We start from the raw sequence: 18,505 nt of genomic DNA on the forward strand, positions 1-18,505 counted from the left end.
TGGGTATCTATGTTTGACTCTATGGGTATCTATGTTTGACTCTATGGGTATCCCTGTTTGACTCTATGGGTACCTCTGTTTGACTCTATGGGTATCTCTGTTTGACTCTATGGGTATCTATGTTTGACTCTATGGGTATCCCTGTTTGACTCTATGAGTTCCTCTGTTTGACTCTATGGGTATCTCTGTTTGACTCTATAGGTATCTCCGTTTGACTCTATGGGTATCTATGTTTGACTCTATGGGTATCTATGTTTGCCTCTATGGGTATATCTGTTTGACTCTATGGGTATCTATGTTTGACTCTATGGGTATCTCTGTTTGACTCTATGGGTATCTATGTTTGACTCTATGGGTATCTATGTTTGACTCTATGGGTATCTATGTTTGACTCTATGGGTATCTATGTTTGACTCTATGGGTATCTATGTTTGACTCTATGGGTATCTCTGTTTGACTCTATGGGTATCTCTGTTTGACTCTATGGGTATCTCTGTTTGACTCTATGGGTATCTATGTTTGACTCTATGGGTACCTCTGTTTGACTCTATGGGTATCTATGTTTGACTCTATGGGTATCTATGTTTGACTCCATGGGTATCTATGTTTTACTCTATGGATATCTATGTTTGACTCTATTTGTATCTATGTTTGACTCTATGGGTATCTATGTTTGACTCTATGGGTATCTATGTTTGACTCTATGGGTACCTCTGTTTGACTCTATGGGTATCTTTGTTTGACTCTATGGGTATCTGTGTTTGACTCAATGGGTATCTCTGTTTGACTCTATGGGTATCTCTGTTTGGCTCTTTGGGTATCTCTGTTTGACTCTATGGGTATCTATGTTTGACTCTATGGGTACCTCTGTTTGACTCTATGGGTATGTTTGTTTGACTCTATGGGTATCTATGTTTGACTCTATGGGTATGTTTGTTTGACTCTATGGGTATCTATGTTTGACTCTATGGGTATCTCTGTTTGACTCTATGGGTATCTATGTTTGACTCTATGGGTATGTTTGTTTGACTCTATGGGTATCTATGTTTGACTCTATGGGTATCTCTGTTTGACTCTATGGGTATCTATGTTTGACTCTATGGGTATCTATGTTTTACTCTATGGGTATCTATGTTTGACTCTATGGGTATGCCTGTTTGACTCTATGGGTATCTCTGTTTGAATCTACGGGTATCTCTGTTTGACTCTATGGGTTTCTCTGTTTGACTCTACGGGTATCTATGTTTGACTCTATGGGTATCTCTGTTTGACTCTATGGGTATCTATGTTTGACTCTATGGGTATCTATGTTTGACTCTATGGGTATCTCTGTTTGACTCTATGGGTATCTCTGTTTGATTCTATGGGTATCTATGTTTGACTCTATGGGTATCTATGTTTGACTCTATGGGTATCTATGTTTGACTCTATGGGTATCTATGTTTGACTCTATGGGTATCTCTGTTTGACTCTATGGGTATCTCTGTTTGACTCTATGGGTATCTCTGTTTGATTCTATGGGTATCTATGTTTGACTCTATGGGTATCTATGTTTGACTCTATGGGTATCTATGTTTGACTCTATGGGTATCTCTGTTTGACTCTATGTGTATCTATATTTGACTCTATGGGTATCTCTGTTTGACTCTATGGGTATCTATGTTTAACTCTATGGGTATCTATGTTTGACTCTATGGGTATCTATGTTTTACTCTATGGGTATCTATGTTTGACTCTATGGGTATGCCTGTTTGACTCTATGGGTATCTCTGTTTGAATCTATGGGTATCTCTGTTTGACTCTATGAGTATCTCTGTTTGAATCTATGGGTATCTCTTTTTGACTCTCTGGGTATCTATGTTTGACTCTATGGGTATCTCTGTTTGACTCTATGGGTATCTCTGTTTGACTCTATGGGTATCTATGTTTGACTCTATGGGTATCTATGTTTGACTCTATGGGTATCTATGTTTGACTCTATGGGTATCTATGTTTGACTCTATGGGTATCTCTGTTTGACTCTATGGGTATCTATGTTTGACTCTATGGGTATCTATGTTTGACTCTATGGGTATCTCTGTTTGACTCTATGGGTATCTATGTTTGACTCTATGGGTATCTATGTTTGACTTTATGGGTATCTATGTTTGACTCTATGGGTATCTCTGTTTGACTCTATGGGTATCTATGTTTGACTCTATGGGTATCTATGTTTGACTCTATGGGTATCTATGTTTGACTCTATGGGTATGCCTGTTTGACTCTATGGGTATCTCTGTTTGAATCTACGGGTATCTCTGTTTGACTCTATGGGTATCTCTGTTTGAATCTATGGGTATCTCTTTTTGACTCTATGGGTATCTCTGTTTGACTCTATGGGTATCTATGTTTGACTCTATGGGTGTCTCTGTTTGACTCTCTGGGTATCTATGTTTGACTCTATGGGTATCTATGTTTGACTCTATGGGTATCCCTGTTTGACTCTATGGGTACCTCTGTTTGACTCTATGGGTATCTCTGTTTGACTCTATGGGTATCTATGTTTGACTCTATGGGTATCCCTGTTTGACTCTATGAGTACCTCTGTTTGACTCTATGGGTATCTCTGTTTGACTCTATAGGTATCTCCGTTTGACTCTATGGGTATCTATGTTTGACTCTATGGGTATCTATGTTTGCCTCTATGGGTATATCTGTTTGACTCTATGGGTATCTATGTTTGACTCTATGGGTATCTCTGTTTGACTCTATGGGTATCTATGTTTGACTCTATGGGTATCTATGTTTGACTCTATGGGTATCTATGTTTGACTCTATGGGTATCTATGTTTGACTCTATGGGTATCTATGTTTGACTCTATGGGTATCTCTGTTTGACTCTATGGGTATCTCTGTTTGACTCTATGGGTATCTCTGTTTGACTCTATGGGTATCTATGTTTGACTCTATGGGTACCTCTGTTTGACTCTATGGGTATCTATGTTTGACTCTATGGGTATCTATGTTTGACTCCATGGGTATCTATGTTTTACTCTATGGATATCTATGTTTGACTCTATGGGTATCTATGTTTGACTCTATGGGTATCTATGTTTGACTCTATGGGTATCTATGTTTGACTCTATGGGTACCTCTGTTTGACTCTATGGGTATCTTTGTTTGACTCTATGGGTATCTGTGTTTGACTCAATGGGTATCTCTGTTTGACTCTATGGGTATCTCTGTTTGGCTCTTTGGGTATCTCTGTTTGACTCTATGGGTATCTATGTTTGACTCTATGGGTATGTTTGTTTGACTCTATGGGTATCTATGTTTGACTCTATGGGTATCTCTGTTTGACTCTATGGGTATCTATGTTTGACTCTATGGGTATCTATGTTTTACTCTATGGGTATCTATGTTTGACTCTATGGGTATGCCTGTTTGACTCTATGGGTATCTCTGTTTGAATCTACGGGTATCTCTGTTTGACTCTATGGGTATCTCTGTTTGACTCTACGGGTATCTATGTTTGACTCTAGGGGTATCTCTGTTTGACTCTATGGGTATCTATGTTTGACTCTATGGGTATCTATGTTTGACTCTATGGGTATCTATGTTTGACTCTATAGGTATCTCTGTTTGACTCTATGGGTATCTTTGTTTGATTCTATGGGTATCTATGTTTGACTCTATGGGTATCTATGTTTGACTCTATGGGTATCTATGTTTGACTCTATGGGTATCTATGTTTGACTCTATGGGTATCTCTGTTTGACTCTATGGGTATCTCTGTTTGACTCTATGGGTATCTCTGTTTGATTCTATGGGTATCTATGTTTGACTCTATGGGTATCTATGTTTGACTCTATGGGTATCTATGTTTGACTCTATGGGTATCTCTGTTTGACTCTATGTGTATCTGTATTTGACTCTATGGGTATCTCTGTTTGACTCTATGGGTATCTATGTTTAACTCTATGGGTATCTATGTTTGACTCTATGGGTATCTATGTTTTACTCTATGGGTATCTATGTTTGACTCTATGGGTATGCCTGTTTGACTCTATGGGTATCTCTGTTTGAATCTATGGGTATCTCTGTTTGACTCTATGAGTATCTCTGTTTGAATCTATGTGTATCTCTTTTTGACTCTCTGGGTATCTATGTTTGACTCTATGGGTATCTCTGTTTGACTCTATGGGTATCTCTGTTTGACTCTATGGGTATCTATGTTTGACTCTATGGGTATCTATGTTTGACTCTATGGGTATCTATGTTTGACTCTATGGGTATCTATGTTTGACTCTATGGGTATCTCTGTTTGACTCTATGGGTATCTATGTTTGACTCTATGGGTATCTATGTTTGACTCTATGGGTATCTCTGTTTGACTCTATGGGTATCTATGTTTGACTGTATGGGTATCTATGTTTGACTCTATGGGTATCTATTTTTGACTCTATGGGTATCTATATTTGACTCTATGGGTATCCCTGTTTGACTCTATGGGTATCTATGTTTGACTCTATGAGTATCTCTGCTTGACTCTATGGGTATCTATGTTTGACTCTATGGGTATCTATGTTTGACTCTATGGGTATCTATGTTTGACTCTATAGGTATCTCTGTTTGACTCTATGGGTATCTTTGTTTGATTCTATGGGTATCTATGTTTGACTCTATGGGTATCTATGTTTGACTCTATGGGTATCTATGTTTGACTCTATGGGTATCTATGTTTGACTCTATGGGTATCTCTGTTTGACTCTATGGGTATCTCTGTTTGACTCTATGGGTATCTCTGTTTGATTCTATGGGTATCTATGTTTGACTCTATGGGTATCTATGTTTGACTCTATGGGTATCTATGTTTGACTCTATGGGTATCTCTGTTTGACTCTATGTGTATCTGTATTTGACTCTATGGGTATCTCTGTTTGACTCTATGGGTATCTATGTTTAACTCTATGGGTATCTATGTTTGACTCTATGGGTATCTATGTTTTACTCTATGGGTATCTATGTTTGACTCTATGGGTATGCCTGTTTGACTCTATGGGTATCTCTGTTTGAATCTATGGGTATCTCTGTTTGACTCTATGAGTATCTCTGTTTGAATCTATGGGTATCTCTTTTTGACTCTCTGGGTATCTATGTTTGACTCTATGGGTATCTCTGTTTGACTCTATGGGTATCTCTGTTTGACTCTATGGGTATCTATGTTTGACTCTATGGGTATCTATGTTTGACTCTATGGGTATCTATGTTTGACTCTATGGGTATCTATGTTTGACTCTATGGGTATCTCTGTTTGACTCTATGGGTATCTATGTTTGACTCTATGGGTATCTATGTTTGACTCTATGGGTATCTCTGTTTGACTCTATGGGTATCTATGTTTGACTCTATGGGTATCTATGTTTGACTCTATGGGTATCTATTTTTGACTCTATGGGTATCTATATTTGACTCTATGGGTATCCCTGTTTGACTCTATGGGTATCTATGTTTGACTCTATGAGTATCTCTGCTTGACTCTATGGGTATCTCTGTTTGACTCTATGGGTGTCTATGTTTGACTCTATAGGTATCTATGTTTGACTCTATGGGTATCTATGTTTAAGTCTATGGGTATCTCTGTTTGACTCTATGGGTATCTATGTTTGACTCTATTTGTATCTATGTTTGACTCTATGGGTATCTCTGTTTGACTCTATGGGTATCTATCTTTGACTCTATTGGTTTCTATGTTTGACTCTATGGGTTTCTCTGTTTGACTCTACGGGTATCTATGTTTGACTCTATGGGTATCTCTGTTTGACTCTATGGGTATCTATGTTTGACTCTATGGGTATCTATGTTTGACTCTATGGGTATCTATGTTTGACTCTATGGGTATCTCTGTTTGACTCTATGGGTATCTCTGTTTGGCTCTATGGGTATGTCTGTTTGACTCTATGGGTATCTATGTTTGACTCTATGGGTATCTACGTTTGACTGTATGGGTATCCATGTTTGACTCTATAGGTACCTCTGTTTGACTCTATGGGTATCTATGTTTGACTCTATGGGTATCTATGTTTGACTCTATGGGTACCTCTGTTTGACTCTATGGGTATCTTTGTTTGACTCTATGGGTATATTTGTTTGACTCTATGGATATCTATGTTTGTCTCTATGGGTATCTATGTTTGACTCTATGGGTATCTATGTTTGACTCTATGGGTATCCCTGTTTGATTCTATGGGTATCTCTGTTTGCCTCTATGGGTATCTATGTTTGACTCTATGGGTACCTCTGTTTGACTCTATGGGTATCTATGTTTGACTCGATGGGTATCTATGTTTGACTCTATGGGTATGTATGTTTTGACTCTATGGGTATCTATGTTTGACTCTATGGGTATCTCTGTTTGACTCTATGGGTATCTCTGTTTGACTCTATGGGTATCTCTGTTTGACTCTATGGGTATCTCTGGTTGACTCTATGGGTATCTCTGTTTGACTCTATGGGTATCCCTGTTTGACTCTATGGGTATCTATGTTTGACTCTATGGGTACCTCTGTTTGACTCTATGGGTACCTCTGTTTGACTCTCTGGGTATCTATGTTTGACTCTATGGGTATCTCTGTTTGACTCTATGGGTATCTATGTTTGACTCTATGGGTATCTCTGTTTGACTCTATGGGTATCTATGTTTGACTCTATGGGTGTCTCTGTTTGACTCTATGGGTATCTCTGTTTGACTCTGTGGGTATCTCTTTTTGACTCTATGGGTATCTCTGTTTGACTCTATGGGTATCTATGTTTTTACTCTATGGGTATCTCTGTTTGACTCTATAGGTATCTATGTTTGACTCTATGGGTATCTATGTTTTGACTCTATGGGTATCTATGTTTGACTCTATGGGTATCTCTGTTTGACTCTATGGGTATCTCTGTTTGACTCTATGGGCATCTCTTTTTGACTCTATGGGTATCTATGTTTTGACTCTATGGGTATCTCTGTTTGACTCTTTGGGTATCTATGTTGACTCTATGGGTATCTATGTTTGACTCTATGGGTCTCTATGTTTGACTCTATGCGTATCTCTGTTTGACTCTATGGGTATCTCTGTTTGACTCTATGGGTATCTCTGTTTGACTCTATGGGTATCTATGTTTGACTCTATGGGTATCTATGTTTGACTCTTAGGATATCTATGTTTGACTCTATGGGTATCCCTGTTTGACTCTATGGGTATCTCTGTTTGACTCTATGGGTATCTCTGTTTGACTCTATGGGTATCTTAGTGAAGTTCGTGGTTCTGTGGGTCTATGGATCTCTTCTTCTTCGTATGGCTGATGCAGGTATTGAGCAACAGCTGTCATTTTACATTGAGTTGGTGGATAAGGCGGATTATCGTGTCAGTAGTGGTGGAGTGGTGCATCGTCGTGTGTATTTGGAAGTTTTTCGCACCGCTCGCCATCCGTGCTAATTGAAAGTGCGGGGACAGGACATCAAACTGCTGTGATGACGATGCCTCCTCCTTCGTATTTGTCAATCGGGAATCGAGTCGTTGTATGTTCCATGGTTATGTTCTGGGTAGCCAGTCACCCACACACTGCCAGCGATTGTTACATTTTCTATTTGTGCATCATCAAGTATCCGCATCTGCCCATGATGGACATTGTCCATAGTGGACACTGCCTCATGGTGGACACTGCCCATGGAGTACACTTCCCGTGGTGGACACGCTTCATGATGGACACTGCTCATGGTGAACAATGCCCATGGTGGACACGGGCCATGGTGGACACTGCCCGTGGTGGACACTGCCCGTGGTGGACACGCCTCATGGTGACACTCCTCATGGTAGACGCGCCTCATGATGGACACGGGCCATGGTGGACACTGCCCATGGTAGACACGCCTCATGATGGACGCGGGCCATGGTGGACACTGCCCGTGGTGGACACGCCTCATGATGAACACTGCCCATGGTGACACTGGCCATGGTGAACAATGCCCATGGTGGACACGGGCCATGGTGGACACTGCCCATGGTAGACGCGCCTCATGATGGACACTGGCCATGGTGACACTGCTCATGGTGGACACGCCTCATGATGGACACTGGCCATGGTGACACTGCTCATGGTGGACACTGGCCATGATGGACAATGCCCTTGGTGGAAACCAGTAGCATTGCCAACCAAGGTGGTTCCAACCAGCAATACTTCTTGTGGACTTCTTAGCAAATACTCTTTGGTTTTTTTCGGTAAAGTCACGTAGGTAAAATAAAATAAAATAATTAAATCACGACGTTTCGGAGGCAACACAAGCTTCCATCTTCAGGTGGAACATTCACAGCAAGATCGCTGCATCAAGTGGGGAGCCTCTGAGAGCGGGGGGGGGGGAGGAGGAGCCAAGTAGGAGACATTGATGGGGTGGGGGCTAAGTTAATCCGTCTTTTGTTATGTTGAGGGTGCGGGGGATGCGGTGGGTCACTGCACGGGGGCAATGGAAAAATGGAAACAAAAATGGAAAAGTTCGGAAAGAATATGCTGTGCGCTTATAAGGTAGCTAAAGTTTTGACTTGGTTTATGACATCTTTCCAGTAGTTGCTTAATGTAAAACCATCCTCTCGGTTGAAGTTGTGTCTATGTTTATATATCTGGATGGCTTCATGGACTACCTTATAAGCACACAGCATATGCTTTCCGAACTTTTCCATTTTCCTTCTTGGTTCTTTCTAAATCGAAATTTTTCCATTTTTGTTTCCATTTTTCCATTGCCCCCATGCAGTGACCCACCGCATCCCCCGCACCCTCAACATAACAAAAGACGGATTAACTTAGCCCCCACCCCATCAATGTCTCCTACTTGGCTCCTCCTCCCCCCCCCCCCCTTAACCTGTATTTAAGCTCGAGGCTCTCAGAGCCTCCCCGCTTGATGTAGCGATCTTGCTGTGACTGTTCCACCTGAAGACGGAAGCTTGTGTTGCCTCCGAAACGTCGTGATTTAATTGTTTTATTTTATTTTACCTACGTGACTTTACCGAAAAAAAAACCAAAGAGTATGAATCCTTGCAGTCACGAAAGCTTCAAATCTAGAATTCTTAACAAATCTCAGCTCTCTCTCTTATAAGGTATCGATGGGCTCTTTAATAATAATCATTTGAAAGTTGTATTTGGCCTACTCTTCCACGCTAGCCACACGCCTTGGCGGTACCGACACATTACCCGACACGACGTGCGACCTAGAAATCGACTGTAGGGGGGTACCCGTCCATTCTTCAGGGTGGATCGCAGCAGGAGGGTTTTAAGACCCCTGAATCTCACGTGATACTGCCCCACGGCAACATCATTTTAAATAATAATAAACAATAAATATGATGACCACGGAAGGAGACTTTTCAATAATTTTGTTAGTCATCTGCTGGATTAATTCAGGCGGCGGGAGAGGGCAGGGGACCCCCGTTCAGATTCCACTTGCCACTGATGCTCGCCGTGAGCACACGTATATTTAACCTCATGTAGCCACGTGCATACCACCAGAGCTTAATTCGTGCGAGTCTTTTTGTTTTTGTGCTGATTTCCAATTTGCTTCGTTGCTGTCCGTTACTTTATTCGGTTTGGCTTTCGTAAAAAAAACTAAAAATTATCCGGCAGTCGCTCTTGCAGATGAAGCTGTCCTGGTCACTCGCCTTCTCACCTGCATGGTTGAACAAACTAAACCGGAATTTGACACCGAATATTTGTCGGCACGCTCGTAGACCTGGGCAGACGGCACGTGACGAGTAGCCAACAGTCCCGACGCGGCTGATTTACACCCCAGCATTGCTGCTCAGCGCGTGGACCACGACGCAACCGCTCCCCACGTGGTTGCGTTTGACAGCTGGAAATCATTGGTCGAGAATCTCATGGGATGATTGAGGGGGCTAAAACATTATTCACGCGGTAAAACAGACTGCCGCCTGTTTTTATCAATAATAATGATTACGTGGGTCACACTTTGCCGATGAGACCCAGAAAAGTCGAAACCGTTCTAAGGGTTTGTCTGCACTTCGCTGTGGACTCGGCGAACCGAGTTTGATTCACGACCACGGCTAACATCGGCGGTGCGTGATAATATCTGAACCGATACCACTCCCCCTACCTCACCTTTTGGGGGGGGGGGGGGGTGTAATAAAGTATGCTGAAACAGCAACCCTCGTGACCTGGCACGGTTTTGGAAGGCTTGGATCCAGCGGTGGATCGACCATGGCTGATGATGACGATTTTAAATGCTGCTTTAAAATTTTGGTTCAGAACGTCGATGGGAAGGCTGATGGACATGGATGTTGTTTAAATTGACGGTACATTATTTATTTAATACGTTATTTACAACCTCCCCCTACTATTTTAGCCTTGTGGGATGTTAAGTGTTGCTCGCCAACGCATATTATTAAGGCCGGGACAGAACGTGGTGGTACGGCCAGAAGAATACACACGCCCGACCGCATTTGTCTCACTCAAACGCTTAGGTCAAAACTCCCTCCCCCGCCACCCCACCACATTGGGCCGAGTTAACCTAAAGGAGACCCAAACCAGATTTAGACACCAATTGATCCCCGGGGGATGATGAAGCTGATGATCTCTCGTGACCAGGGATCGAACGCGGGTCACCAGGATCGTATTGCAGCGCACGAACCGCGATGACACGCGCGCACACACTTACACGCGAATCCTGACATACAAATAAAGGCAAAGATCTCCCTATTACCACAACGGATTGTTGGGGCAAGTGCAAGTTAGCGAGATCATTTTTAAGGCCAGCACGGCCACGGAATGTTGTGGTGTCGGTGTGGTCAGAAATATTGGGGTGGTGTGGTTAGCGCTACGTTCGGCTGCTTTTGTCTCAGCAGTGGTGATGTTTACACACTGCACCAGGGACTCATTTAAGGCTCAGTTGACCTAGGCGACACTCAGGATCTGGCTCAAATATCCATCACCGCTGTTGGCTATGAGCGGGAATGGAACTCGATTCGCCGGGTTCGAAGTGCAATGTGCTGACCACTGCACTACGACTCCCCATAGAATACACACACACTCGCTCGCAGTCTCCTAAGGTCAAGTATTGTTTTTACAGTCTCACTAATGACTATACGCATTAGTCTCATAGCAGAGATTAAAGGGATGGTGATGTACTAGTTTCGCAAATTTAGGTGATTATCAGCACACCAGAAGGGACATGGGTATGTGTACGAGTTTGAATGAAGATGAGTATATGTGTGTGTGTTTTGGTGGACACGTGAGTGTGTGTGTGAGGTTGGGTGTATGTGCGTGTGTGTGTTTTGGTGGACACGTGTGTGTGTGTGCGAGGTTGGGTGCATGTGCGTGTGTGTGTGTGAGGTTGGGTGTATGTGCGTGTGTGTGTTTTGGTGGACACGTGTGTGTGTGTGTGAGGTTGGGTGTATGTGCGTGTGTGTGTTTTGGTGGACACGTGAGTATGTATGTGAGGTTGGGTGTATGTGCGTGTGTGTGTTTTGGTGGACACGTGTGTGTGTGTGTGTGAGGTTGGGTGTATGTGCGTGTGTGTGTTTTGGTGGACATGAGTGTGTGTGTGTGCGAGGTTTGGTGTATGTGCGTGTGTGTGTTTTGGTGAACACGTGTGTGTGTGTGAGGTTGGGTGTGGTCACACTCGCTCTTGTTTTTATTGAATAATTAATGTGCACGCGCAGACCCATTAGCGGCGGGCAGCTCGCACACCGAGCCCACGTCCACATACAGGCAAAGCTCCCCATGTAGCCTACACAGACAGCTAGCGCAAAGTGCTGTCAGAAAGCACCTATTATGAAGAGCGGGACGACAGGCCGCCTTTGTCTCCCGAGTGCCGATGTTTACACACCGCACTCCATTAGGCACTTATTCAAGGCTGTGTCGACCAAGGGTTGGTTCAGAACCAGTTCAAGATATCATTCGCCACTGATGCCAGCCGTGGTCGGGGATCGAACTCAGTTGTTCAGGTTCATAGCGAAGCGCGCTAACCAATGCGCTAACCAATGTACACACCCATACCTATGCACGCAGGCAACCCTAACCGATAGGTATACCCAACTTATACTACAACCACCATTCCCCCTCCAAGAGGCAGTGGCGTCCACCATAGTTGTTGTGCCTGGTTATGCGCACTTTTTTTAGGCTATTGCGTGAAGCGTCAAATGCTCGCCGACAGGTCATTGGTCAGGCCCAGATGTTGAAGGCAAACTAAGACGACTGAAAGATGCGGCCCTCACTGTGCCACATCGCTGCGTTTTAGCTGCCCCGGCGCTCCGCTCGTTGTTGTGAGCGTCGCTCCTCCTTCACAGCCACAGCGTTACAGTACTCATGGGGAGTTCATTGGGTGCAATGTTTAATAACAAAGTACAAGCAGTAGTAATGTCATTTAAAGTTGCCATGCACACCTACACCACCCCTCCCTCAGAAATTCCACGGAGAGATCATCCGTCTGGCATTTTAGCTCGTCTCAGGTCCCAGATTGCTCTCCGCACAGCCTTTGGCAGAGGCCCCATCAGCCAGCCATTCACCTGGGGGCAGCTACTTCGTTCAATATTTGAGGCTCCGCAGGCCAATCAGGAACAGGCCTGCTATGTCCCATCAGGATTCAGGCCTGCTATGTCCCATAATCCATGAGACCAGACCGAGACGTTTCACTTGTCGATACAACCTGAGGTGGCATAACTTGAGCGGTTCCAATTGTTGTGGCCAAGAACAGCGAATGATGTGAAAAGCATTTGATATGCATGGGGTTATCAAGTAATTATCTCTTGTTGGCCATATAACATATATACATCGGTAGGACTAGAGGTTTACAGTCTCAGGTGGTACCAAATTCTGCTGTGGCTCATGGACTAAATGCTTGGATTGAGGGGTTCCTCCCTCCTCCACGACCTCACAGACACACCAAGCAAATCTGGCATTGGAGAGGTCGTAAGGTCAGATCATTATTCTTCTCCGGAAGGACAGTAATAGCAGTGGCCTTGCAAGTTACTTTTTGACGGATTTAAAGTGCGATTTGTGACCGCGGGCTGAGGCGCTGCACAAGTCCTCACAACCGTGCAACCATTCATCCTCGTACCGCCGAACGGATATCTGACCATCCAAACAATGCCTGCAGGAAGCTCTTCACTTTCGAGCATCGGACGCATTAATACCACAACAACCGTCGTTCAGCACTAAGCGGCGGTGACGTCGCAACAGCGCTTGTGCCATGCTAGGTGCACTTTGAGGTCATGTGAAGTGTCGAAGGCCCGCTGGTAGGAGGTCACGGAATAGACCCAGGTGCCACATGGGTTGACCGACTGAGATGAGTGGCAGATGCACCAACTGCGCTCCCCACTGTGCTTTAGCCACCCGGCGCTCTGCTCGTTGTTGGCAGCGTCACTTCTCTGCCCTCCGTTGTTGTTGAAGGGCGACTGCCTCCAAATCCCCCACAGCATCCTTCGCGAAACTCCTCCGCAGAGGCCGATATTGACAGTGCTGCTATAAATCATCGGCAGGTCCAATCAGCTCCACATCCTTCTGTGCCAAATCAGTCCATCTCTTCTCTAGCCCGTCACACACTCATATCCACGTATGTTGAACTTCTTTCACGCCATAATACTCATCTTTCTTGTGCTGCTGCTGCTGGCCTGCGAGGTGGCCAGGATAGGGCGGGTCCAGTTTAGTGGGTTCTTGGAAGCAATCTCTGTGTAGTGACATCGCTGGATGTCACTGTGTGAGGCCGCCCTGAGAGAGGGACGGCGTGCCATGTATTGACATCGCCGACACCACTTGAATGTGAATGCAGTACCGATCCTAGCGGGGCTCGGTGAGCGCTGACTGACAGTGATGGATGGCACCACGCTCTGCGTGCAGTGCCGGCCCCTACAGGATAGGGTGCAAGAGTGCCGACCATGGAATAAGGGGCCATGGCACTCTGGTTGACCTCGCAGGACACGTGACCGGTGGTGTCGACACGGGGGCCCCCAAAAGGGGGCTAGGGGTGATCACGTGTCCAGGTCGAGATCCTGCTCGACGATTCGAGAATGTGGCCGTGGCTAACGGCGGAGCGAGCCCCGCCACACAGGATATAAGCCGGGGCACCAGATGGACCGGCTGCTGTTGTTATCCTGAAGAAATCTACGTTCTACGTTCAAAGAAGAGTCTTCCAACACGTGGACCTGGACCCAAGCTGTGGTCCTGTCCGTGGTAGCTAGTTACTGTGTGATTAGTGTAGTTAGCCTGGTGGTCACCACCATAGGTTGTTTAGTGTTTGTTGTTAAATAAATGTGTTGCCTCCTAAGAGTACGTCTGCGACTCCGTTTGAGCCCACTACATATGTATGGAGCTTTGCGTGTTAATCCTCTGCATGCATGGGTTTTCTCCTGGTTCTCGGGTATCCTGCCACATGCCACGAATTATCTGATAATATACAGCATGCGCACATTGGTGTCGGAGAAACACAACAGTAATCCCGACATGCTTTGCATGTCAAGATTACATGCCCACTCTTACGTAACAAATGGCACAAGGCCATGGAAAGGACAAGGCTAACTGTATGTTGAACTTCATTGACACTGTACGTGGTCAACTGTGCTAATCAGAGGTGCGGGGGAAGGACAACAAACTAAACAAAAAACAGTTCTAAATAAATGAGTTTTCAATTTAAAAGTGCATAGTTCAAATGGCTTCCTAATATCGGAAGAGCGTTCCAGACGGTCGAAGCACATCTGAAAGTGTGCGATGCAACGACCATCTTTATCCTGCTTAGGACTCATCAGTATGGTATAGCCAGCTGCTGCCACAGCCAGCTGCTGCCAAAACTTCCCATGGGGCTTATAATGAGCAGCCCCCTCCCTGCAGTGGGGACAAATTCAGGGAAGCTGAAGGACTGACCAATCGCCCCGTTTGCTACTTCAACAGAGCATGCTTGAATTATTTCTCTTTACTCTTATGGGATTTGGTTAAACATGCCTGTGCAGGATCCTCTTGAAAATGTACTTCGAGACTCGGTGAAGTTAAAGTGTATTTGCATATGCATTACCTTTAGCGCACGCATACACTCGAACCCTTACACCCCAAAAACACAATACCGACACCAGCAGCGATACTTTACATTTTCGACTAAACGGTGACGTTACCATGGCGCTCGTGCCAAGCTACGTGCATTTTAAGGGTGCTGGCAGGTAATGAAAACAAACGTTTCAAGGGAATCATATTTAATAACGTTCAGTTGTCCATCTGCTTTGGTCGCCATCTCCACCTATAACCGCGTCAACAACCGATGTATGAGGTGTCCGGAAAGCTATCCTTCACTCTTAGTTAATAGGTTACGTGATACCCCCATTATTGATCTCCCCTGTTGGGTGCCAAAAACCGCCCCAGTGCGCACGAGACCAATTACCGGACTGTTGATTATCTCGAGTCAGATGGAAGATGAGTCTGAGAGTAATTTGGGCATGCAAGAAATACCTTCCAGAAGAACGCTACACGCTGGATCAAAGTCCGCTTGCGGAAGATGCCTTTCGGACGATACATGGACGTTGCCCCGAGTACTATCTTCTGAAATAATTGTAAATATGTATTTGCAGCCTTACCGAAAAGCTACGTAGAATTTTGATTTAAAGCTTTCGTGACTGCAGTAATTCATATTCTTAGCTCTTTCGGTAAAGTCACGTTGAAGGGAAGCAATAAAATAATAAAATAAAAAATGGAGCAAATATATATTTTATTATGTATTTTATTGTTTCCCTTCAACGTGACTTTACCGAAAGAGCTAAGAATATGAGCTACGTAGAAATTGCGATTGTCCGTTGAGTGGTGCATTCTGGGTGTGGCCAATTGGGTAAGACCGGCCTTGATGATGGAGAGATGTTAATTGCCTTGCCTGGTACACAGGTCGTGGGTTCGATCCAGACCCTAACACCTGTTTATTTGGAGTTTGCGTGTTCTCCCCCGTGATCGCGTGGATTTTGCTCCGGGTCCTCCATTTTTTTCCCCTTCATTTTTAGAAACATTTGTTTAAGAGTATTTGGCTGCTATACATTTACACATAAGCCACTGCATTGAGCTATCATTTGTGGCCAAGTAACTTCTGAAACAGAGCTACAAAAGCTTTGTGGACCTTACCTGGTAAAATAAAAAAAAATAGTTCAGTTTTAGTTTCAACTCCCTCCCTATGGACAAGACAGTGAACCACTTTAGTCTGTGCTCCTTCAACGAATGTATAGCAAAGCTACACAAACTCTCTCCTGAAGACATCTCGTGGTGAGTAAACTTCGACACTGGCAATTCTCTCAAACATATTGTCATAAACAAGAATAGAAAAAAACTCTCCCTGCATGTCCCACTCTGGCCTTAAGACCTTCGCATTTTCTCCCCTGCCTATGCCTCGACTGCCTCTCTCTGATGCTGCTACAGATACTTCCCCGAGTTACGATGGTCCGACTTACAATATTTCGATCTTACGATGACGATAGCGATACGACCAAATTGTAAAATATTTTAAATTTCGCGCGGCAGGCAAACGCTGCAGCGTACGAGGTACGATACTGGACGTTGGGACGCTGCCGGGATGTACGCGTCTCCCGCCTTGTGTGGCGATGCCTCACTCACACCAGCGGTCGACGGAGTGAAGTTGTTCTCGGTGTTAGCGCGTGTACTGTACCTTGTTTTTACTTTACATTTGACTGTGCAATACAGTATTGTAATTAATAAATACATAGAGTATATAGCTTATACAGTACGGTACTGTAAATTGTTCTGTTTTGCTAAATTATCACCATTATTTAAGACTCCTGGGTAGGCTAGGCCATCTTCGACTTACGATATTTTTGACTTACGATGGGGTCGTCGTAACGCATCTCCATCGTAAGTAGAGGACTACCTGTATAAAGTGTCTTGAGACGGAGTTGCATTCGGACAATATATAAATACAAATTGCATTGTATAGCTTCACATAAGCGACTAACGGAGTGCCCGCCTGTTCAAGCACAGGGTCATATTCACGTTGCTCTTTGCATTCGCCGACGTCTGGCTGCATCTCCGCAAAATAAATATTCCCCCCCCCCCCCACCGTTTGCGAACGGCGTCTTGAGACGCGGTCTCGTTTAGACCACAATATACACTTCGTGTTGGACTGTGCGTGCTGCTTTAGTTTTGAATTTAATGTGCCACGGGGATGCACTTGCTACTGCTGGCAGAGGGCTTCTCCCTCCCTCCCTCCTTGGAGGGGACATTTCACAATCTTGCTGCTGCAAATGGCCAAGGAAGCTGCAAACGACGGCCAAACTGCGGCACTCCCCCCCACCCTCCCCTCCACCGCCCTCCTCTCCCTTCAGCTTAGGATTTTTCAGACGATGGAGAAGTGCCAGAGACAATCTAAAGTTATAGCATTAATATTGATAAATAGCACACGCTGGGGAATTGGGTGGAAATGCCAGAGGTTAGGACGGCCGAGCGAAGGACGGCACCCTTAGGATTTTGGTGTAAAAATGCCCGGGGCCTGTCTCAGCCAACTTGAATCGGTCCGTGTGCTCTGTTGTCTTACTGCTTCGGTTGCGATATTAGTCTCAGAATATGGCAGCCCATGGTACGCACGTGTCCGTGTCGATCTGTTTGGTGCAGTGGCCCATTTCACACTGTGCAGGCCGAGTTTTGACTCCCGACTGTGGTCAACATCAGTGGCAATAGGCGTCGGAGGCTGTCCCGGGGACTCGCTTAGGTTAATTTGGCCTCAAACGAGCACCTGGACAGCCAGGCATGGCATTGGCCAACACAACATATTTGTGTACTAGTTGGCCTTTAATAGATGCCTGATAACAGCGCTAGTCTCAACCGTCTGTCAGGCTAAACGGGAGATATTTGTAGAATTGTTCACACACCAACTGTTGGTGAAACAAGACAGGTGGTAAAGCTGTTTGCACGACACAACTCTGGCAACAAAGGCTCCATTCTCAGCCATGATGCACTTGAGTGGCAACAGGTACCAGGGACTGTCTTGGCCAGAGCGGTTTGTGAACATAAGCACTGGTGAGACAAACGTGGCTGCACCAGGCAATGATCATACCACGCATCACGCTCATGTGACGCTGGTCATAATTGCTCACTCACAGCACTTTCCCCGACAGTCTACAGAAGCTAACGCAGAATCTTTGTCCATATTGTTTTTGTGTTTGTAAGTTTACACGGGTGTGCAGTGTAATGACGGTGGAGTGGACCAAGTGAATAACTGGCAACGTGACTCTCTGGGACAAATCAGACGCCAGATATCCAAGATGATACAAGGTCCCCCCCCCACCCCCCCCGATCCAATCAGAAGAGCCATTGCATATAACGGTGCACCGCACCATTACGGCATATTCGATTGGCCACCGCGTGACTGCGAACGCTGGTAAACGATTGGCTGATCGTCGCCCCAATCTTCTTCTTCTTCGAGCGTATGGCAAGTTAGTGTGAATTATGCGGCCAGGATTAAGTTTGCGAGCAATGCGATAGCTTCGGGAGTAGCGCGACTACC

This window comes from Petromyzon marinus, chromosome 43 (assembly GCF_048934315.1).
Source record: "Petromyzon marinus isolate PM22_M1 ecotype Great Lakes invasive population chromosome 43, UKy_Petmar_22M1.pri1.0, whole genome shotgun sequence".
NCBI lineage: Eukaryota > Metazoa > Chordata > Hyperoartia > Petromyzontiformes > Petromyzontidae > Petromyzon > Petromyzon marinus.